This window comes from Meleagris gallopavo, chromosome 6 (assembly GCF_000146605.3).
Source record: "Meleagris gallopavo isolate NT-WF06-2002-E0010 breed Aviagen turkey brand Nicholas breeding stock chromosome 6, Turkey_5.1, whole genome shotgun sequence".
NCBI classification, from domain to species: Eukaryota; Metazoa; Chordata; class Aves; order Galliformes; family Phasianidae; genus Meleagris; species Meleagris gallopavo.
The window spans coordinates 24,928,275-24,953,822 of record NC_015016.2 but is presented as its reverse complement, the minus strand read 5'-3'; positions in this window follow the sequence as shown (position 1 = coordinate 24,953,822).

Genomic DNA, 25,548 nt, shown 5'->3' with positions numbered 1-25,548 from the left:
ATTTAGAATAATTTCCCATGAAGTACCTTTGGAAATCTAGATGAATAATGAACAGAAAGGCTAGGATTTTATGTTGTGCATAAATCTAGGCTTTTTCTATCTTAATAGAGTCTTAAGTACATTGGGTCTTTTTCTAAGCATGTGATCTTGAGCCCTGACAGCTAGTTCTGTTTGCACATCTCAGTCAAAGCCTTCATCCTCTTCAAGATCTTTATTTGATGCTATATTTTATTTAAAGAAACAAATACCACTAATATATAATATTGTGATTACAAAGAAAAGATTTTCTGGAACATCACATATCGTGCTGTTAGTATAAATACTGTCTGCCAGATTCATCCTTGTGCTAATTTGGTAGGTAGGAATGTTTTCAAAATGGACAATAAGGATATTTTGATACTGTGATATTCTTGTGAGGTTTGGTTGTCCTCACACCAATGAGATTCGTGGACACTTATGTGAATGGTAGACTCATAGCATTCTCACTGATGGAAGGGACCTTTTAAGATCATCTAGACCAGCCCTCTGCAATGAGCAGGGACATGCACAGCTAGATCAAGCTGCCCAAGGCCTGATCCAGCCTCACCTAATCTCCCTGAGCAACCTGTTCCAGTGCCTCACCATCCTCACTTTTTCCTTATATCTAACCTGAATCTACCCTCTTAAAGCTTGAAACCATTTCCCCTTGTTCTGTCATCACAGACCCTGCTAAAGAGGCTGTCCCCCTATTTCCTGTAGGTCCTTTCAGATACCAAAAGGCCACTATCAGGTCACCTCAGTCTTCTCTTCTCCAGGCTGAACAGTCTCAGCTCTTTCAGCCTGTCCTCGTTCCATCTCTGTGATCATTTTTGTGGCCATTATCTGGACATGCTCCAACAGGTCTATGTCTCTCCTATACTGAGGACTCTATATCTGGATGCAGTACTGCAAGTGAGGTCACACTAGTGCTGAGTAGAGGGGCAGGATCACCTCCATAAACCTGCTGGCCACACTTTTGATGCAGCCCAGGATATGGTTGAGTCTCTGGGCTGCGAGGGCACATGGCTGGCTCTTGTCCAGCTTGCCATCCTCCAGTACCCCCAGGTCTTTTTCTGCAGGGCTGCTCTCAATCCACTGTCTGGCCTCGATCCTGTAGCCAGTTCTTTGTCCATTGAGTAGTCCAACCATGAAATCCAAATCTTTCCAATTTGGAGAGAAGGATTTTGTGAGGTAGTATGTCAAAGACCTTACTGAAATGCACATAGATGACATCAGTGGCTTTTCCCTTGTTCATTGATGCAGTTATATCATCACTGAAGGCCACTAGGTTGGTCAAGCAGGATTTGCCCTTGGTGGAGCTGTGCTGGTTCTCCCATATCACCTCCCTGTCTTCCATGTGCCTTAGCATAGTTAGCATGTAGTTACTGTGATATAATTTACGTGGAAGTAACATAAAGAAAGTTTTATTTATTTTTGCTATCAGACACCCAAATTCACTGTAGGGCACACAGTGGCTTTTAATGAATATGGATATAAGTAAAAAAAGGTAGTTCCAGAATGTTCTTTATGCTATCTTTAAAAGCCAGCAGCTGGCTTAGCTTCCTGAACCAAAGTAATTCTGAATATGAAAAGGAAAAATAATAACTACTAGCAAACTTCTGCTGTTATAATCAAAAGCCAAATTTTCCTCGTTTATTTATTTTGGTAAATATTTTAGTGACACTGGTCAAAGATGGACTTGGCAGAAATCATCAGCATCTACAGATGCCGTTAAATTCCAAGCTTTGATAGTTTTATTGTTACAGAATTATAGAAAGCATATAAATTAAGAAAGGTGTAAGTGTGCAATTCATATGTTTCCAAGGTAACAAATAATTGGAATTTTAGCCTTAAAACTAGTTAAGAAAGGAGGAGAAGTAAACAGTAGATATTAGCCAGAATTGCAGAAATGATTGGTTATTCTGTAGGGCAAAAAAAAATTCTGCAACTGGGAAGATGACACAAAACATAATTTCTTTAGATTTTTTTAATATGTGCTTGTTACTGCCATGTGCGGTACAAGAAAAGTTGCAAGAGGCAGAATTTGATGCCATCACTGGTTTCTTGATCTCTTGATCAATTTTGCCAACATGTGGCAGCAAGGAAAGAGTAAATTTTAATTTATTTTGCCTGTACATTTCTTCCTGGCAGCAAATGTGACTTCTTAGTACAAGCTGAAAAGTATAAAATAGCAATTAGATGCTGTGAAAAGGAATAAAAGTCAAAGATTTAATCACATAGACCCTAGTACCTACTTTTGTTTTCACTGAAATCACTTCACCAATAGTTGAAAAAAAAAAAGTAGAAAAGAAAAGGAAAGAAAAGCAAAAATAAGAAAAAAAACCACTCAATCCCTTTTGTAAGTCTTAAAACAATACATTCTGCCAGATTTACCTGTTGGTTTGTTTGGAAGAAAAACTTAATGATTTCCTGCTGGAGAGTGTTTGAGAAAGGAGAGGCTCTCTGTTGTACTTGTCACTTGGAGGATAATTCTGAGTAGAATCAGACTCTTAAAAACAAGAAAACTTTAAGGGAGCAAGAGTGAAATTTCTAAATAAGGGGTACAATCCTTTCCTTTTCCCTGCAAGCACACTCTCACAAACATATAGATACTGTTTTGGAATGGAAGTTAACTATGGAGTTATTGCCTCTGTTTACACAGAGATACCTACTTTCTTTGTTCTATACCTCTGCAGAAAAATCTGAGACTACTGCAAAGCAGCCAAAAATCAGCCCTTGCTATAGGAAGTACACCCTTAGGTCCCGTAGTTTGTAAACGAACAGTGTTATCCTGCATCTTGAAGACAACACTTTTCAGGATTCATTGAGGTCTCTGAACCATAAAGATGCCTTTTTATCTTCACGATTCTAAGTAGACTGAATTGAAAAAACACAGATTTTGGAAGTTTATGAAAAGATGCAGCCACAGTAATGCATGTAGGGATCACTGAAGGTTATAAACAAGGAAAAATACAGAAATGCCTCTCCATGCACCAGGCTATGTATATATATACATACATACATACATACATATATATATATATATATATATATATATATAATAGCAATGTGTGCATGTATAGTCTCTCTATATATACATGGTGTGTGTGCGTGTGTATATATATATACAGGAAGAAAATCAGCTTTTTATATACAGGTAGATAGTGATAGGAAAAAGGGAAATGGTTTTAAACTAAAGAAGGGAAGATTTAGATTAGATATCAGAGGGAAATTTTCCACAGAGAGAGCGTTGAGGTGCTGTCACAGGCTGCCCAGAGAGGTCGTGGATGCCCCATCCCTGCTAGTGTTCAAGGCCAGGTTGGATGAGGCCCTTATTGCTAGTGCTTGATTCCTTGGCAGGAGAGCTAGAACTAGACGATGTTTGAGGTCCCTTCCAACCCAAGCAATTCTATGATTTTCTGATTGATATATATATACATATATACTGTGATATATGTGTGTATATACTACAGTATATATACCATGCATATATATGCAGCAGACTAGAAGAAACAGGTAGGATTTCTCAAAGAAGGACATTTTTTTGTGTGCCTTTGGCAAGAAATAGCATTGAAGTTCAGTATTTTATCAACTGTAATTTCCAATTCAACATGTTCTTAATGGAGACTTCTTGCTCAATTTAAATAAAGGAAAAGAAGTGAAATGAGCACAGTAGAAACAATCAATAAATTAATTACAGGAGAGAGAGGCACGCACAATTAGTGCATGACCACCATGTGCACTTGACTCTGCATGGACAGCTGAAGCTGACACAAGATTCTGGAAAGCAGTCTGGTGTCAGGCATCCTGTTAATTCCCTCAGATTAATTCTTTCACCTTCTGCACCTTCATTGACTACATCATCTGCTCCATCTGGCAAAGTCTGTGCTGCCTATTGTAGAGGCTCAGTTTGAGCATGCTTTTATTTTGTTTTTTCTTTTGGCTTTTCTTTATGGCTTCCCTACTGGTTTATTGCTGAGTACTAAACCTAGAGGCAGAAAAATATGTTTATTAACATGGCACAGATCCTGCAGATGAAAGTCCACCTCCGCTGTCTGCAATCTACATTAACACGGTAGTTAGAAGAATATGAAAAATGACTGTTTTTTTCGTTTACCTTTCTGTATATGCTTTGTTCCAATTGATGAAATAATGCATGTTGAGCTCTTACCGGATAGATTATGCAACCTATTTTCCAAAAATTTTGAGTTACAACCTTAAGTTATAGACCAAGCTGTATGTACCCATAAATAGAATTTTAATGGTAAAACAATTGTAATAAAATGGCATTTCTCTATCCCACAGTTAGATACCCTTTAGAGTGTTTCTGTTCTTACAATATGCAAGAGAACCTTTATGTATCTACAAGTCACTTATTTCAGAAAGCCAAGAGAAAGAGAAAGTATGAATGTATCCCAAAGGCAAGAAACAATAGCTTGAGGGCTAATACTGCATCACTACATACTGGGTACCAGGCTGGTATGGGCATGCAGCTGTGCTTTGTGTAAGCCAGCAAGCCTTGTCTCAGCAGCTCCCTCTTGATGTTATCAGTTGTTTTTGTGCCAGATTGCTTCTAAAGCCAGGCATATACCTGAAGGGTATAAGGTTCTCGATCAGCACAAGAGAAGTGGTTGATTTGAAAGCCATATGTTGACTGTCTTTGCTGTGTACTCTGTTAGAGTAGTTGTTGAAATAACAATGAGTAATATGACTGATGCATGGTATTATGAATCTTCATCTCCAGTAATGCAAAAGGACAGTACCATTATAATCGCATGTCATATCTTATTATTTTTATGTCTCCTTGCTATTGTGTTGTGTAAAATGGGACAAAATGTTTTTAAAGATTACAATCATATTAATCAATCAGAATAATTTCAATATAAAAATGAGATAATACAATTTACTAGTGCACGATTAACTAGAGTGTTCTGGAAAAAGAGCAAAATCTGTCAGGGATCATTTTCCTCCCAAGATGTACTTAAAAATCATGGGTATTTCTTTCTTTCACGACTACAAGACAGAATGAGATTAACCCAGGTTAAAATAGGATTAACAAAGGAGGTCCTGGCCTAAAACTAAGTCTGTGCTTGCTTTCTTCAAGAATGTATATGACTCCTCTTGAAGACAGAGTAAGCCAGGCTGCTTTAGATTGTTTTTCTTTCTCATCTGTTGAACAGTCTTACCCGAACTTCAGACCCTGTGATAATCTTAGTAGTCCCATTGTTTTCAGTAGGCTTTCTTATCTGAATAGCAATTATTTCTATGAATAAGCACTTGTACTGGTGAGCTCTTAATCAGTACTTGCAATTGCCAACAGTTAATAATGCACAGTGTGTTCTACATGAAGTTATGCTGACATTTGCCCTCAGCCTCACTCTGTTGCAAGTAGGCAAGACAGCGTCCTGGCCTCTATGCTTTGATTTATCCTTTTTGGTCTTTCAAGGTCTTCTGAAGTGATGCTTAGTCTTAGCAAACGTTAGTTGAAGCCTTCACTAAATTGGAAGGATTGCCTTAAAATGTTAATTGATGAGGGAGAGCAAAACTGGCTTTTGGCTTTCTTCAGCACCGTGTAGGAAGGAGTCACATTACTGCATCCTTCAGTTTCCCATTGATTAGTCTCTGATTACTTTAGCTGGATGGAAGTTTTGAGTCAGTTCATCTGGTGTCAATGACAAGTCTGGATGCAAATTGAAAGTTTTTGGTTTGCATGCATGTCTGGCCTGTTGACTGCCTCTTCATCCAATATTTGTAACTGTGGAATTGTGTCACTCACAGTTCAGCAGTAAGTAAATTGGATAATTGATAATCTTGGTGGTGGCACAAAATTACCTGATGATTCCTTTAGGAGTAGGGACAGATTTCTTAAAAAGATGTACTGAGACTATCAGAATATTTCTCTTATGTGATATGTTGAAACCACTAGGTGAACATCTAATTAAAAAATCTAATATCTGGACCTTTCAGTCTATAATTAAGGACATACAGTATGTGATTAATCACTGTTTGAAATTTTACAGCTCCAACTGTGGTAAGTGTAGGGAAATACAGCCCAATTATGTATGAAGATTCCTTTTTTGTCTGCAGTGGAAGAAAGTAGTCTTTTATTTCTCCTGTTCTAACTCCAGCGTTGTTTGTGTTCTTGTATTATCAGTTAGTCTGACTTGGCTCTGATCTACTCACAAAACAAATGACCAGATCTTAGTGATTTTGCTTTAATTTTACTTCCCTTTTATTTGTAATAGCATTAGTTTTTTGCATTTTCTATTCAAGGGGGAGTCAAATTCTCTGAAGGCACAAAGAGAAACGAAGAGCAAAAACATTGCTATTGGATGTCTTGTTCTTGAACAGAATGCCACTTTGCAGCACAGCAAATGTCAAAAAAGCTATAGCTTGTCATATTGTCCCATAAGATCAGTTTGATTCAAGAGCTGACCATTCAGTGAAGGATAATAACTTTTTTTGTTTGTTTTCTCTCCAGTAACTAAAGCTTTTTCTCCTTTATTATTGTTGTTTTTTTTTTAATAATCATACTTATCTATTTGACACCTTAAGTGAATAAGGTTGTTTTTCAACAATAACTTTATGATAAGTTTGTAACATAAAATTTACTGCCTGCTATGTTTTTCTAATAGCTGCTGACTGTTTGTGCAACTAATCTTATTTTAGTAAAAATGGGTTTGCTTTTGCTAATTGCGTATAGAGAGTCACTTGGATGGAGTTCAAAGAGGTCAGACTCTACCATGACTCGAAGAACAGTTAATTCAATTAGCTGAGTTAAACCTAACATAAATTATTGATTATTCATTGTGTGGAACTTTTTGATGGAAGATAAAAGATGCATGGTATAATATTCATAATATTATAGTAAATCTATCAGGTTTTCTCTGGAATTATTTAAGATTATTTAAGGCTGTGGTTTCTTATCCAGTATAGCTCTTTTTGTGTAGTTATCTTTGGAAAATAATCTGCATTCTCTCAGATAATTAGGAGGTGATAGATTGACTTCAAGTATTTATTATATTGACTTAGGTCTGAAGAGAATGTGTTTTGTTGACCGTCTGAGACATTAAAATTTGGTATAAAGTTTTCAAAAGGACTGGATGGAATTTTGCTCTTAACACACTGATACTCTGTTGTTGTTGTTGCTGTTTGAAAAGGGAAGTTTATATCTTCATTCTGAGCTGCGCTTATCTCACAGTAAGGGATTCAGCTGCTTTTCCTCCCGTCAAACATTGTGGCGTGGGGACTTCAACTGTGCTTTTCATCAGAGACTGTCAAGTAGGTACCTCTGGATGCAAAATAGCTTTAAATCTTAATGATATTAGTATGGAAAAAAAAAAAAGTATTTTTAATCTCAGGAATAGGTTTTACCAGCTATGTGCTTCTTTGCTCACGTGACACTGTAAAACTTTTGAGTGATACATGTGATTTAAAGATTACAATCTCAACTGTTCATTGCGTCCTTTTTTGAAAAATAGAGTAGTTTAGTACCTGCCTTTAGGTAGTAATTGCTAAAAAAATTGAAAAAGAAATAAGTCAAGTTTAAGATGAACACATCTGTAATAGACCAGACTGGGAAATTTCTGTTGTAAACTTTGCATGTATAAATGAAGCTTGATATAAATCAGGTATCACTGTTTGTGTTCTGAGGAGTATATGCCTTTTCCTCTTTCTACTGAAGATAAGCAGGCATAATATGTCAATGAATTTTGACTTTGGAGCAGGTTGCTCCTCTGTCTTACGCTGTTTATAGGCTTATCACAGTGACAGTACAGTTCAAGAACAGCCGTAGGGCAGCAAGAATGGACTGTACCACTTGGACTGCAATTTATAAATGGTAAACTACAGAAAAATGCCTTATGATTTAATACTGAGAAACTATTAATTTCAGAGGATAAAATGATGAATGCTACTACATTTTTCATCATTGCATCTTCCAAGATAATGGGAAACAGCCTGGTGGTTTGTTATACCAGGAATTCCTGTAGACACAGACGAAGTTAGGGCAGCTAAGTGCCAGGGGCATCCAACCAGCCATGTCTGTACTTTCTGCTGCATCCATCCAGGATGGATGAGGAGGATCTGGAGGTCTGCTGTTCCATGTAATGGGCAATGGACAGTACAGCATGAAGGGCAATGTGGTTGCAGGAGCAACCACAAGAGCAGGAGCCCTTTCCAGTCCACTCTTAGGACTGGTGTGGTGAGGCTGAGTTTTGATTTTGCTTTTGTTGTCAGGAAGTCTTGGGCTATCCCTGATCCTATGGTGGAAATGTGATCCTGAGGAACAGCAAATCTGCAATTACTATATAGCTGAAGTTACTGTAACACCTCACTGGCCCTGACCCCTGGAATGTTACTACTTCTTTAAGTAAAGCTGAAGTAATGCAGCTCTCACACGTTCTTATCAGTTGTTCTCTTCCCAAAACGTAGGTTATAATTGATTCTACCATATGGGAGTTTATTACACTCACAATTGCTGGAGATCCATGGAAGAGAGACAGTCTTATGCATGGTCTGTTCATTTTATGTTTAAACAATCTCTCAGAACAGGATTTTGTGCTAATTCTTCAGCTATTTTTCTAAAAAAATATTTCTGCCTGATTTTCAAATTTGGCAGTGGGAGGTTCTGTTGTACCACAATTCCCTACCCTTTCCCTCAGCTCTGTGCTGATTTGGCTAAGTTGCATGTGGTTAAAATGTTCTGCCTGTGGTGAGAAGGTTCATTGGCATAGAAAATATTTGAGCATCAAATGTTGGAGGTGTAGAACAAACAGCAAAGGACACAGATTGCAATGAAAGAAATCTAGTTAGATTGTGCCGAAAAAAATTACAGAACTGGTTGTGCTTTGTAACAGTAGTATACATGTGACCTCCAGAGGTAATTAATCTGTGCTAAGGATTTTAAGGTTCTTGTTGATATGTTATGTCACGTACTGATGACCTTTGAGAGGTGCTGCACTTGGCTTGCAGAACCAATCCTGTAATTGTGTCTTGCCACACTCTACATTGATCATAATAATTAGTCAGTGCTAAATTCTTCTCTACTGAAGTCTACCACCTTCAGTGTTACGTATTATTGATTTGCCAGGATTATTAGATTGCACGTCTGGCTCACTGAATTATGGCTGTAGATGGAGTGTATTTGACAGATGTCTTGGCCATTATCCACATTCCTCCTGCTCTGAAAAACAGAGGGCATGAGTCTGCAAGTCTGTGAAGCCAAGCCCTTTCACAACCTTTAGATTAATTTATTTTCATGTATTTATTTTGGAAAGACATCAGCAAAATGAAATTTGTGTTCTTGCAGACAGACTTATTTACCAAAATTAGAATATTTTTTGCGAATACTATTTGCAGCCTTATTAGGCTTAGTTCACAGAATTATTTGAAAAAATGTGACAACATTTTTGTTGGAAATAAAAAAAAAATTGATTAGGAGTGTTCAAATAAATACATGACTGTTCTCAGTTCAAACCGGAAACCTCAGCTGTTTTATATCTTTGTCTCAAATGTGATCTTAATTTAAAAAGGAAGAACAGAAAACATGGAAAGAGAAAAACAAATTTTTGGCAGGGACATGACTAGACAGTCACTGGAGTAAAAATTTTGCCGTCTCCAAAATATGGCATGATCTCACAAATGTCTCTAATTTCTTCAGTATTGTTCTTTTGAAGATGAATCTGCACAGAGGTTAGGAGTGGTGTGGAAGACTCCCTATAGACTAATGAATAAGCCATTTGAAGAAATACACGTGTGTGTTAGAAAAAGGCCAGAAAGATCTTGTTCGGATTAATGTGTTTTTCATGATATTTCCTTTGTTGGAGCCAAATTCTGCCTTGGCCCCTGCACAGATGTTTTTCTGCTATGCAGAGAGGAGGGAGCATTTTGATACCTCACATACACTGTTTGCTTTTGCTGAACACAAGCTTCCTGTGTTGATTGAGGGTGGAGGAAAGACTTATGCTGCCTGGCATCAATAGTCAGCTGAAAACAAGGAGAAGGCCTCGTTAAATAAGAGTTCTGGCACCAAATCAGGCCAATGTTTGATCCTCCTGGATTGATTCCTTTGATGTTCAGTACCAACTGCATCATAATGCATCTTAGATACATAATTTTTTTCTAATCCTACATGTTGAAGTTTTGTTTTTTTGTTCCCTAGATCGCATCATAAGTTAATTATTTGTATGTTTTTTTTATGCTTACATTTAATATTTTAGTGCCTAAGTTTTGATTTTGAGCCTAAATATTTTCTGCTTGATGAAAAAATAAAGCCTTCAGATCTAATGTATATCTGTTACTCTGTTGGAAAGAGAAATGGAAGCATTGCTGCCTAGCAGCTGTTATACAACAACACTTAGAATTTTTTATCTTCCTGTTTGTACCAAAAGAAATATGCTTTAGGATGCAACATAACATTCTAAAATGAAGTTAATACACAAGACAATATGAAACCTGGTGCTTAAAAATCCTGCTCTGATAGAGTAAGTATAACAGTATTTTACCCAAAATTATGTAGATTTTGGGAGGATTGTTTTTAAACTCTCCTTATCAAAACACCTGCTATATAATAGTTACAGTTGTTGTTCCTAACCTTTTCCTAATACTTTGAGCAACTATCTTCTCTGCTTTTTGAGAATCAGAATGAGGTTGTCCAGTAGTCAGAATGGATATTTACAAGTTTTGATACAGAAACATCACTGTACTGACATGGCATAATTTCATCCCTGAGGCTCCATCTGAAATCATCAGTTCATGTGTTTAAAAGAAAGATATATCATGTCATCATGTCCTATCCCTTTTCAGACACTGCTGTCACTTATGAGGTCTCATAATATTTCTCTACTTTTTTTACTAAAATGCATTCCCCTATTCTATGAATCTGTGATTCGTTGTTCTGCAGCATATAGACTAGTCTTCATCACAGTCTTTCCAAGAACTGGATTTTTTTTAGTTACAAAAAATATTGGAAAAACCATGCAGATGATGTATCTGCATACTTCTCATATTTGTCCCCTGCAGTGTAGACCATCTTCTTTTGCCTGTGTTTAGCTCCTTCATTTCAGTTTCGTTTTTATGTATTTTGCATTCTGATCTGAGAATTGCAGGGAATCTGCCTTTTTCAAGAGTTCAAGAGTTTTACAATTACCTATCGTCCTAATTAAACTAATTTTTCATGTTGCCACCCTTTTTATGCTATGACTATCTTTTAGACAATATCATTTATTCTCCTGATCTCCTAACTCCCCTATTCTGAAGGAAAGCCTGAATATCTTTGCTCTTCCTTTCCTGCCTTTTAGCCATTGTCATAATGTCTAGAAAGCAGCTGCTCTGAACAGCAAAGGGGTTAACAGGAATTGAAAGGACTTAAACAAAAGTGTAAGAAGAAAATAATTAAAGAATTCTTTTGTGATAGGAAAGAACAAGAGATAGCTTTTTAAAACCACAAGTAGACAGCTCTGCCAGGGCAGATGTCATTCTGAAATAGAGTTAAAGCTAAAGCTGCTGAAGGCATAGGACAAACAAAGCATTTGGTGTCTAACATTATTTCTGACCAGCCTATGCTCTTTCGTGTTTAATTGCTTAATTATAGTTTACTGTACATTCTAATGGCACAGACTGAATCATTCAAGCTAAAGCAATGCATGATGCTGTGGTGCATTTTTCCAGTCTAAGTGGAATTCATTAATGTGCCTATCCAAGCAAATGAAATGATCTTTTGTGCCATTTGCTCTTGTTCCTTCCCAGTTTTCTCAACAGCTTAGCATCGTTTGGGGGGCTAAGAGCTCTGCAAGTTTAAAAAATAAAAATAAAAAATGGAGGGAATAACAAGAGTGGAGGGTTACATTTTTTGCAGTACCAAAAATGACAAAGATATTGGATGGTGATACTAATTAATCTCGCATTTAGCAGGAAACAGCAGATTTCCTTTTTTCAAATACAAATCCCTGATTTGTTGTCTATTTAGCATCGTCCTTAACGCTTAACACAATATTGAACTTTCAGCCACTCCTCCACCAGGCCAGTGCTGAAATATTGCTGATATTCAGCAAATTATTTGACTATGAATTAAACTGTAAATTATTAAGTCATTTCATGTTACCTTTTTATTTTTTTTCCCTTCTTTATTATCTTTTCATTTTCTTTCTTCCCACCTCTCCCCTCCACCCCTTTTCCTTTTTCCCCTCTTTCTATGTTAATGAAACAGAGCATGAAAGATGCATGGTTTGTTTTGACAACTGTGAAATATTTGAATATTTTGAAATTTGCAAGCCTTGGTTTATAGTGTGTCCATGTTTTAGATATGTATTATTTACTACTAAACCAAACAGCTATGTGAGTGGTGGGAACGTTCTTTTATATTATGTTAATAAACTCACCAGGTCTGACTACACTTTTATAAATCATGATGTCTTCATGGCATATTACAAGTGAAAGTTAGGATCAGATTTCTCCTTTTTGGGTCCTAGTGATTTTTAAGTGCTTTGCTTGAGATCATCAGTAGAGATCAAATTACAGCTTTTCTGTTGTCTGACTAATAAATATTTGATAGACATTCATTAAAAGTGTCACCAGCTGGTTTGGATGATACACTTCAGAGAGAAACAAGACTCATTAGCTGTGGAATGAGTAGCTGCTCCTTTCTTCCTCATTAGTCCATTTGGAGTGTCCTCATGAAGGGGGAGAAGAGAGCATAAAAGAACAACAACCTGATTGAAATCAAGCGTGGAAGATAAAACGTTTCAAGTAGATCAGGCATGTTTGGCTTATGGAAGACCACTGTGAATCTCTCCTTTCCTGAGAGCTGCAACATTGCTCATGTCCCAAAGAAAAGGGAAGAGTTGGAGCTTTAAGAACATACCAGTAAGTGGGGCGGAATTCAAGTCTGAACCCAAGCGTAGTCCACATTTACCTTTACAGTAAATAAGCTTTACCTTTGTTGTAGGAGTTTCTTTTTACCACAGAAAAATTCTGTTACCAACTTTGATTGTCACCCTTGAGCAGCAGGCAGTCTTTTTTAGTTGTCCTTATTCTGATCCCCCAGTATGCCTCACGGAAAGGTGGCTGCCGCTGCCTTGTGTCCATCCGAATGTTGTGTTCAGGGTCAGTGTCCAACCCAGGGCCTCGCAATGCCACACTAAATGCTTGCATGTTATTGTGTTCCATTAGGGGCAAGGAATGGATTATTAGACAGACATACAGAAAATAAGGTTTCAATTTGGTGCCATGGGCAAATGCGAATTTCTACTTGTTATTACCAAACTGAAGTTGATGGCAGTAATGAGCTGCTGTTAGAAAAGACCAATCTGTGAAAAGATATTTTCTGGATCACCTAGGAAACTCTTTATTTTTGCAGCTTGATCAGTGCAAGCATGATTTTTCAGTGCTTTCACTGTTTTTCTCCCAGGCCAAATTGTCAAGTGTGAAAATGAACAACTTTTTCACTTTGAAAAATATACAAACTTCTGAAAATAGAGAGTTAAATGGGAGTAGGAACAATGCAACCTTAAAGGGATTAATCACAGATGGCAGTTTAAACATGTAAGCTATTTCATATAAAAAATACACTCTTCTTTCTTTGGAGTGAAATAATGGAGGGAACAGTGAAGGAGAGATAAGCTCAGTGAACTTTCATTTAATGGCCTCCCCTGCCAAGTGGAAGAACAAACAGCAGCAGAATGAAGGTATATCAAATGTAGCTGTGCAGAGGGGTATCCTGCCCTTCTGATTCTGTGAACAGGCAAGGTACTGAAATGCACAATAGTCCTGACACATATATTGTTATGGAAAATAAGATTTTTGTGCTTTTCAGTCCCATATGTCTTGAGATAAATCAGACAAGTGTGTCGTATACAGCCACATGCACCTTCCACCCATGTCAAAATACTGCTAGTAAGGCTAGCCTAAAGTTTCCTAGCCTGGATAATGTTCCTCTAGCTACAGCAGTATGAATAGAATGTTGCTATGAAGTACTGTAAAATAAACAAGTCATGAATAATTAGTTTTTTTCTCTCAAATGTTTTCTGCTCTGATGTAATTCCTAAGACTCAATGGCAAAGACATAAGCAGTGAGTAGTTTTGCTCATTTTCTGGACAAGCAAAGTAATCCTATGCTATGCGTCTGTAGGCACATTTTCACAAACAGACTAGAAATTTTTTCTCAGATGTAACACAACTGTCATTTCTGGCCTGTGTGTGCCTCCTGAAGCTCCCTTAGCTTGTGAACTTTGAAACACTTTTCAAAGGCCAGAAGGAGCAGGTGCTGCTTATCTATCCTACCCCTACCCACTGCAGAAAACTTCTGGTCAGGGAGAGCCCGGTCCTGTCCACTGCCAAGGAAAATGCGCACAATTGGTCCCTGTCACCAGCTTGCAGTCCTCATGACACTGAAGCCCCCAGAGGAGCCTTGGCTCGGATTTTTCTTCACCTTCTACATGCCCTGAAATCTGGTCTAGAGGTGTGCCTGCCAATTTCCCTGTTTTCTACAAATTTTCTACAGATTTTTTGTGTACAAAATATTATCTTTTGTAATAAGCGAGGGCTTGTTAATGGTACTTAAACTATTAAGTGGTCAGATTAGCAAAAAGTGAAACAGGATAATCAGTCTCAATTTCTTTTTATAGGTACGGTGATTGTGGAGCTCATAGCTCAGTGGAGCAGGATTCCAACATGCATTACAAATCGGATTTATAAGCCTAACTCCCATTAATGCAACCAGTATGCCTGGCTTTTTCCATGATGAAAATACATCCATTGCATCCATCTCAGATCCACTTAATTGCTGCTTAGCATTGAATTTTTCTCATTGATCAAAGTACATTTCTGCTCACTGCAGTGTAATAGTGGCAGTTATGAGACGTCAGTAAGAGATAGATTCTCTCAAAATAAAGGTTCAGTCTGAGGAAATCCAAGCCTGTGCTCATTTGTAATAGGTTAATTTTATTGTTAGCTGGAAAGTACTGTGTTTTGAAATCTGGACGTCAGGTTTTCTACTGTTAAAAATGTACAATAAATGAATGTGCAGTCTCTACCTTCTCTCTGTGTAGCTCTGATGGGCACATGATAGTTTTATTAAGCAATTTTGGAACACACTTCTTAGGGGATGAAAAAAAATAATGATATTGTACATTTCCATTTCTTAATGCCAGTGTGGCCAAAGTGACCTCTGGCTTCTTTTGTGTCTCAGAAGTCAGGATTGTTCTGCGCAGATATTTTGAAGACGTTGGTCTGCTTTTATCTTCTGTCCTAAGGAACTGGCTGGGCCTGACATTCTCTGCCGTGAAAAGTGAAAATGATGTTTTTGGAGTGACTGACAAATGCAATCTTATCTTACTAGTTATGCTCATATAGGCTTCCAGGGGTTACACAGAGGATGGATTTTGCACAGTGTCTGTGGAAGGTGTTTTTTTTAATTTTTTTTTTTTCTTGCAACAAACAGATTTTTCCAGGAGCCCCGGTGTTCGTGTTGTTTAAAATTACAGATGAATTCCAGTTCATCCTAATCCTTTCACTATTCTATCCACAGGAGGATTACGTGCTCTTTCAAGGGTGGGGACACATTAAAAGAAAGTGTCTAGTACTGTTTAGAACTACTGCAGCTGGTTTGTAAATGGAAACCAAAGTACCTGTTGCCAAAGCTCAGCTAACTTTTCGAGGTAGTATGGCAGTAGTGAACCAGAACAGCTTTTCAGAGGAAAGCTTTTTTTGGCCAAAGAGAACATATGTGATGGCAAGTAATACTGCAGTCTGTGTTATTTATTTCTCCTGTATGACTTTGTTTTGCATTTCACTATGCATTTACTGACTTATTTGGATAGCAATCATATCATGTGCCAAAATGCTATTGTGCACATAGAAAACACTCTCAAACACGATTCAGAAACCAGATTTGTTTGAAAGATCTGAGCACGTTACCAAAGACATTAACACAATCAAACTGCAAAATGCATTAACAGATCTATATTGTCTTTAAATTTAAACCTTCTATCACTGTGGAAATTTATAACTAGTTGTGACAGCATTGATGACCGTGTTAGCAAAGACTCAGTGGTTACATAACCTGAAAGAAGCAATGCTTGCACTAATGTACCATAACTATTAAAAATAGGAAAGGAAAGCTGAGAATAATTGAGAGGCCAGAGAGAAAATACATTAGCCAGAGCAGAATAAATGCTCAACTAATGTCAGTCTGCCGGGATTGGAAAAGCTCTAAACTTAAATCCAGATAATTCTCTATCTCAGATCCCCTCTCTACAAATTCACATTAGTCATGAATACCAGATACGCTGATTTAGAAAGTACATTTCTAGGCTAAGCAGGCTGGAACAGAAAAGAAATACTGGTAAGACCATACATTGACATTTTTGATGACATACTTTCCAGATTGACCAAACAAAATTGAAAAAAAAAAAAAAGAAATCTGCAGAAATCGCATCTCATGTACAACATCTTAATTGCTAGCAGGCATTTGTTCCTGTGGCTCTTTAGAGAACAGATGGTGCCCCTGTTATTTGTAAATTGGTTGCAGTACTGCAGAAATGAATGTAATGCTGCAAGTTATTACATTTAAATTGTATTCTTCCAGTTCAACAGGATAGTTTACTGCATCCACACCCATCTCTTTCTTGAGTATTTCTAACGTTTTATTCATTTTTTCCTCGCTCATGGAGGAAATGTTTGTTTAAAGGAACACAGCCCTGCCATGCCTGGCAATACATAATGAATGTGAGCTTCAGCTTCATTCTTCTGAAGTTTTTACAGAGATGGATAAGTCAGAAATTTCTCATCATGATTATGCTGAAAGCAAATGGGAATATTTATAGAGTGTTTAAAGAAATTGATTACATGTCTGAAGTGACAGACTGCATTATATTATCGCAAAAGCAGGATAATGTTCCAACACACACTGGCACATACAGAGACACTATAATGATATTTCCTGGCAATTTAGAAAGGAATTTCTGCCCATTTGCAAATAGAGCTTTTTTTTTTCTTTTTCTTTTTTTTTTTTTTCCCTATACAAAGAATTTTTTCTCCTCAGGCCCCTAAAATTCAGCACCGAATATGAAAAGAAAAAACATGGTATGCAGGTTTTTAGTCAGAAATTTGTAACCTTGAACTTAAGCAAACGATACAAAACAAACTACACTGCTTCTAAAGAAAGGGTAGACAAAAAAATAACCTTCCTAGAAAAGGTGTTTCCAAAAGCAGTGACTGATGGTGATCAGTAGAAGATAATTTCCAGTGTAGTGAGGGGACTTAGTGACGGAACGTCATTTGCAGACACATGAATGAGTTAACAGGGACTGGAAACAGGCATTGTTAGTGAGGCCATCACCCTGTCCATTCAGAAATAATACTGATAAACTTGAAAAGACTTGGCAAAGGTGATGTTTCTCACAGTGAGGTGTGTATCTATTTAGCTTATCAGTGAGTGAGTGACAGGGTGACATTTCATCTTCTAGAGAAGTCCTCATGAAAACACATTCTAGTAGAGAGCTACTTCATTTAGCAGACAGGCATAAATGTTCTAATGACTGAAGGTGTCTATCAGATATATTAACACTTGAAATGAGATATGATTTTAAAAGGCTTGTAAAAATTAACCCTGAGAAAAGTTCACACAGATATTTGGCAGAGTCTCCTTCATGCTACATCTTTAAATAGCATTTACGTGTCATTCTGAAAGCTAAGTAATATCTAACAGAAGGTTGTGGATTTGATCCAAAATAGCGAGGTGTGTCTGCACAGTGAGCTAAACTCAGGCCTCTTCCAGCCTCTCCCAGCATCCATAATGCCCATCCCTGAATCTGGGCACCTTCAGCAGCTTGAACTCTTATGGGGAGTTTAGGAATCAGGGAAAACAGGCCTTCTCTTTAATGCAAGGATGGGGTGATGGCATGTCATGATGCTTGGTAGCATAGAAACTGCCACTGACAACTGGAGCAGCTTTTTAACTCAAGAGTGCACTTGTGATAATTATTTAAGTACAAATCCAAGTGGACTATTATCAGACAGTAAAAATGGAGAAATACTACTCACCTGGTGAGTGATTCCCTTAAGGTGATTCACGAAGGCAGTGTTTCTTTCCTCTAGTTGCAGCCCTCCAGAATAAGTGGTTTCAGCTCCATTCTCCCTCTGGGGAGCACCAAGAGTGGATTAGCTCCCCACTAAAAACAGAGACCACAGTGCATCCTCTCTCATGGGATGCATTAGTAGGGCTGCAATTACCTGTCCCAGGGCTGGACTGGAGCTGCTATTGCAGATGAGACTCTCCTAGACTGCTGAATGGGGCAAGAAGACTTATGTAGCACTTCTGGGTTGCTTAGCTAAGGTAGAATACCCAACGATATTCATTTGGACATGGCAACAGCAGCTTTAGACAGTTTCTTGGGACTAATTGGGCTGTAACTGGGCCACGTGTATCCTGTAAACATATCCTGAAAAAGATTTTATGTCCTGTAATATGCAAAGGGTTCATGGGGAGGTCATTATAGTCTCAACTTGTCTAAGCGGAAATTGAAATTACGTTGTTTTGTTTAATGTGGATGGAATATAGCATTGGTAGAATAAAATATCTGAATGTTTGCATATACATGTTTTCCTGTTTAGTGAACTCGATGGACAGTTGTAACAGCGAGGTAGTAAGGGTTGTGGAATTCCCTTCTCTGAATCTGTATTTATTCATTTGTTTACTTAATGAGAAAACTATTAAATGGTGAGAATTATTGTAGAATCTGCTCAAGGAGCAGATTTACCAGATGGAGAACCTAAAGAGGCTTTAACTCTTCTGTCACTGCTGCTGCTAAGCTGCACGTATCTCATGTCATACCAGACAAGAGCAGGTATTTGCTTGCATAGACCCCTCCTTTCCATTTTTGCTCTTTTTCCAACCAACATCACAGCAATAAGATAATTCCTAGCACTTTTTATTCTCTTTGCTATCGACAAATACTGTAAAGGATTATGCCTACTAACTTTCAGAGAATATCACTGAATGAATGGATGAAGCACAACACTGTTTTCTTTTTAATCGCATTCTCTTCGAGGCAACATCAAATGCCATTTCATCCTCATTTGTTCGTAAGAGATGTTTTGCTGCTGTGTGCATGAAAGGTACTATTTTGTGAGCATTCCTATAGAATCCTGCACTGAATGGGGAGGGAGGGCTGGCTATCAATGGAAGAAAACATAGAAGTGTCTGTACATGACACCACGGCTGCAATTCAAAATGTAAATAACTGCCTTAATAAGGAGTAGCTTTCCCTTCAACACAGTGTTTTCCTATAGCTTTCCAGTATTTAGTACAGGAAACATTCACCCTTCTGGAATCATCAGAACTGTTGTAAAAATTTTCTCTGATGTAAAACTTTCAATGCAAGGACAGTTCATTTTGCATTGTGTTGCAATTTTCATGTGACAGTAAAAGCTGTAGTGGGCTGACTGCAGTTAGATATTACCGAGCTCAGAAAATACCAAGAAACACTGAGTCTGAATGAAATGTGAAGTTAAACAAGCCCAGTCTGATATGCTTCACAGGAGTTGATAGCATCTGAGATAATGCTGGATAGTTGCCATAGTAAAGAAAAGTACTGCAGTTATTATTTGAACGTATGAATCACAATGGGCACACTTGCAGCAATGTGCACTCCAATTGAAATGGAAATTATTATCCTCATACATGGATTGAGAGGACTCTTCTGCTGTACATCCTCCTACTATGCACTGAGCCAGCAGTGAATGTCATTCTCTGGGTCTGCTTTGGGTCTGTAAATTCCACATCAGCCATGACTGCAGAAATGAAAAAGTAGTATCATGCTGCAGCTTTTCATTCCGGAAGCAGAGTGGACGCATCAGAGGAGGAGAGTCTCAAAGAATTCAGTAATTAAATTAACGCAAGCGTTGGAAGAGGAAAGAAAGCTTTGTCTTGGTTTTGACTAACTTTCACTACATCCCTTTCAGTCACAGAAAAATGTAATGTTCAGCTTTGTTCTGTAGTTATTGTCAAGATCATTCATCTACCCTTTTTAACTTATTATAAGGCATTCATACACTGCATTTTTAATTAAAAATAAAATATAAGGTTCAGGCCATTTTTCTTTGGGCTGCTCAGTTTGCATTTCTATTTTTTTTCTGTGGATGCCTTGTTGAGCTCCTAGTTGCATGTCATTGAGAGCCTCTGCTCTTTGGCATGGTTTGAAATGGGGAAGTGGAGGTGTCTCATTCAAATTCCACAGACCTTTCCTTCAAAAAATTCCCACACACCTTTGTCTGCAATCCAGTTATACAGGAAGAGGGAAATAGGAAAGGAACAGAGGCGATATTCATGAAAAAATGAATCTGTGCAGGAGATAGGGCCCTCAACAAGCCACGTTATGTTATATGCTTCTCACTGATTTAATTCCTTAAGGAGGAAAGAGCTCACAATTAAGTGGCATGAAAACAGGATCTCGAGGGCTGTCTGTTGTATGTGGTCTCAGAATTATGGAGCAACATTTACCTCCCTGCTGAGTTTTCACTTCCGAGCAGTTTTGCTGTACATATGTGTCCAATTTATTGTTTATTTTATTTTTCCTTGCATTTTTTGCTTTCCCTAATCTTATTCCTTGGGATGTTATTTCTGGTAGCAGGATGCAGGGTTTGGATGAATGAATGACTCCGCAGGGGTTCATCTGCTTGCTATTCTGCAGAGATCCTCCTCCAAACTCTTTAGAACCTGCTGGCAGCGTATACACACCACTGATGTGTGACTCCACAAGAACTTTCCTTCAGTGCTGCATAATATCCAGAATATTGTTTCTAATTCTTGTCTGTTAAACTCTGACACTAGGTCAGGCACAAATTGCAGGCCCGTTCCGGTTTCAGAGAGACACAGGAAGATAAAGTGCAAGGGGAGACTCAGAGGTAAAAGAAATCTATGTGTAGGTGTGATGTGTGCATTTAATGCATAAATAGGCTGTCAGTCCCCTGACCACAAGCCCAAACTTTCAAAGAGATTTATGGAAGGTAACTTGCAGCAGGTTTAATAGCAGTGCATTTGTACCTGAATAAAGACATCAATAATCAAGAGGAAATAAGCTGAATGGGAAAGAGTATAATAGGAATAAAACCACGCTTTGATGAGCTGGCAAGAGCCCTTTAATAGATAGGTCCAAACCAACTGACTGAAACAGTGCAACTTTCATCTTGTTTAAATTGGACTGACCTTCCTCTGATAGGGCTACTTTCACTTACCCAGCCCAAAAAGATGGTATTCTGTAGGTTTTTTTCTGTTTATTTTTTTAATAAATCTCTCATTTGAAAATTAATACCGTGCATTGGTTCATTTCCTTTCATAAATCACCATGAGCTCTGTTTATTAGTTTTGTAATTTTTGATAATTTTTTTTCTCACCTTCTATAAAATAAAATCTAATTGCAGTTACCTGCACAATTAATCCTTTATAAAGATGCTAGTGTTTTGCCACATTTCCCATCGGATAAAGTATCCTCTCACCTTGTCTGTTTGGAGGCACATGGAAGTTAAGATGGCATTTTCAAGAGAGAGGCAACAATCACTATAATGATCAGCTTAGAGTTCCTCAGTAGTTGATTGCTCAGATTGTTTTTTTGCCAGCTGATCTACTACGAAACAAAGTTGGATCACCATTTGGGATCAAATCAGAGCACCAAAGTATGTGTTGATTATTGAGTTGTTTGTTTTTTCTTTTTTCTTTTTCATTTATCCCAAATCAAAGGATATACTTAAACATAGTACATTCCTTTGTCCATTGCCTTGAAAGTTTCATATCTGATTAAAAGGTTGTTATTTGCATGAGTATCACTTCAATTTTTCTAAAAATAGACAATACTTGTTCCATGTCTATGAAATATAAGCAAAATCTTTGTGGAAGGTGCAAAACTCCAATTCTATACAATCAAAAGTCCTGATATTTTTCCCATTCTGCTGGTATACCATAGTGAGATTTATATTCTCTGCTATAAGAAGCAATGATTTTAATCATCAGTGAATTTCTCCTCGCTTTAGTTCATTATAAATACATTCAAGACCCTGGGAAAAAAACAAACAAGCAAGCAAATAAAAACCAGCAGGGAAGTCAAAACTCATACAAGGAAAAATCAAATCAGACATTTAGCAAGAGAAAGAATTTACATGAAATCATTTCTACATTGGAATTTTTCAGACATTTTTACATTTGTTCTAGATTTTACCTTTTGATCTGTGGAGCATGGAGTCGTAGACTATGGATGGACTATGTTAGATTGTACTGTTTCAACAATTGAAGTGAACAGAAAAAATTGTATATCTTGAGAGTTAGTAGGAGATGATGAATGAAAACTTATGTGGAACAGGAAGGTATGCTTTCCTAGGGCATTCAGTAATGCTCAGCAGTCTTTGGGAATATGAGGAAAAGCAGGCAAGCAGCTCTATGGAAGCACACTTTTCCAAAAAGAGAACGTGAGGCAATCAGTGGAGCATAACTATTCTATGAATTGGTCTCCAAAATGGTAACAGATGAACTAAATGAAATCTCTTTTCACTCCTGGCTTGTTCCATTATACTCTTTTTGTAAAATGGCAATAGAGCAGCTCTTCCAAATTTCATACTTAATTTATATGGAACCAAAAAGATATTGGTATTGTTCTACTTCCAGCTAGGCTTCTGTGGGGAAATGCTTATCTGAAATGCAGTTTCAGGCACTGAACTTATGCTAGTTCCAAGCTACAACACCATGACATTTTAATTTTAGGCTCTGATAACCAATATCCTTCAGGTCTCAAGTCCACTGAATGTAACAGTACATTCAAGTTCTGACCTAGCTTCAAAAAATTGTTTCCAATTGTAGGCTCTCCACAACAAAACATAAAGACCAGAATGGTCAGGCTTGCTCCTTCCTGAAGGAATCAGACCATCTATTTTCCTAATCAGAACAGAGTTCTGTCCCTAAGGTAGGAGACTTTCAAAATAGGTTACAAGAGTTTGCACATGTTCAGTACTCACTCTACAAGTGCTATTAAATTAAATAAACAATTGTTAATGAGAACTAAAAGTACATCACTGAAAAATATGCCAAATTGCTTAAAGTCATATTAAAAGCTTAGTACATCCCTCAAGCATGGATGGAATGTGTTTTTCAGTTAAATCAATAGCCTGCAGTGTGTGTTTACAAACAGGCAATCTCCACTTAATGGATCTAATTGTCTTTGGTTTATCTGGTGTGCACAGTCAGTCACACTGTATGTAATTAAATTCCTTCTTTAGTGAAATCTCTAACCTTTTTCCTTTCTTCTACCTCCTCTATCACCACAACCATCACCACCATTTCTTAATTCCCTGTAATTGTGATGAAAGGAATCCTACCTTCCTCTTGCAGCGTGTGCTCAGTGGGAACAACAAGGCTTCCATTATTTCCTGGAAGGCACAGCAGACTGAACACCAGACCTTCCCTGTTGGTATTTTGTGCCTGCACTTTATCCTGAAATGTAGTGAAAAACTTTGCTGGCAGATAGACTGCATTTATTTCTGTATATGACATTTAAAACAACATTTTAAGTAGAAAGTGTATTCAGCATAATGCTCACTCAGTTAATGGATCTGAAATTGCTAGTTTTACTGCAACAGCCAGAAATCTATATTTATTAAAAATTTTAATATCTTGATGATATAGGCCCATATGCATGAGTGGCTTAAATGTCTGACTCCTGAAAGTTAAACATAGAGCAGTAACAGATATTCGGTCGTCTGTCCTGCTGTTTTCTCTGTATTGTTTGAATCCATGGCTGCTGGATTCACCATTCCAAGCATATCAGTATGTCACTGACTTTAAAACCAAAGTTAAGTCCGTGGAGTCATCATGAAGATGAGCAATTTCTGAACTGTTGAGGTCAATATGAAGAGGTTTTAGGAGAAGGAGGATTGCCATTTAACGTCATCTATACTGAATATCAGTATGTAAAACTCACTGGTTCTGGGTGTTGTGATGGATGTCTAGGAAAGAACTTTTTGTACAAGTTCAATATAAGTAAAACTGAATCTTATGCAAAGTGATCTTACAGAAACTTAATTTATATGACATACAGGTTAAGTGTGTTTGTAATAACAGCTGTCTCACTCTCTGAATGTGTCTCTCCATGTGTCTGGAATATGTTTTAAATCTGTGTTTCCCTGTGTGTTGACGATAGATAGATAGATAGATAGATAGATAGATAGATGTCCCATATTTTTGACATAAACAAAAAAGAATTGGATTTCATGTTTAAATTACATTTTAATTATATTTTAAATTATAGATTGAGTGGTTTTAAAAATACTGAAAAAAGAAGAAAGGGTGAGTGTACTGTTATTGAGCAGAGACAGCTATTTTTCCAATATGAAACCCAGGAGTTCTTCTTCAACAGCCATGTAAATTCCACTCCTACTGCACAGATGCCTTGCAGCCCTGTGAAAATAAAAAGACTTCTAAATATGCTTTATTTAAAAATGCATGCAACTCCAAGAAGCAGGATGATCCATTGGGAAAAATGCTAAACAAGGACTTGGCTTAACTGCCAGGTCTTCTCTTTTTTCTTATTTCTTATGCTGACAAGATTACTGTGGTTAAAATCAGAATCTGCATAATTTATTTATACATTTATTTATACATTTATTGCTGGATGTAAATCTGAATTTGTTTTTGGAAATCATGACATGTAACTGTAGCTGCCTGTGGAGCTGGGTTAGTCTGAGACTAATCATTACCTAGGAGCCCTTTGTAGTCAGCGCGGAGGAGTGTGTGAAGTGCTGAGACAAGTGAACTTCTGGATATGCCACTGCCGTCTTTGAGTGTTGTAGGAGCCACAGCGTCCTCCCCATTCAGACTAAACAGTAACTTTTAGTTGCTGAAATGAAGTGAAATTAACCTTTTTGCTTTCTACAGTCAGAACAACAGGTAGGTGCTGCAAGGATAAAAACACTGTGAAGAGACTGTGAAGTTCTAGTGTCACTGACTGAGTTTTACACGATAACACTTTCTGCTCTCCCATCATTGTAATGTCTCAGTATCTTGATATTTTCACTTCAGACATGCAGAAGAAGTGTAAAGAAAGTGGAGAAAAGATGATTTCTTGAGAGCTCCTTAGCTTTAGCCAACTCAATGCATGTATTTTATAATGCCTAATTTTCCAAAGTTTGGTGCTTTGGAAAGCCATTTTCATTGGTTTTTTAGTTCAGGTAACTATAAGTTGGATATTCTGTAGAGCAGTGCAAGATTAGTGACTCAGGCCGTATGTCATTCTCAGAGACAGGAACATTTAGGAAGACTGAACCACAGCCAATTGAGTATAGTTTTCTAATTTTTCAAAATTCCAGTTTTTTATTTTAGATGTATCATGGTGAATTTCTTTGGCTCTGAGAAGAGCATTACAGCATATGAATGACTTATTTTGAGAAACTCTTCAGCTACCTTCAGACTTTTATGCTGCTACAGAAGATGGCAAATAGGTGTACTGTAAGAGTGGTGTTTTCAGTACGTTCAGTATGTTTACTATCTGG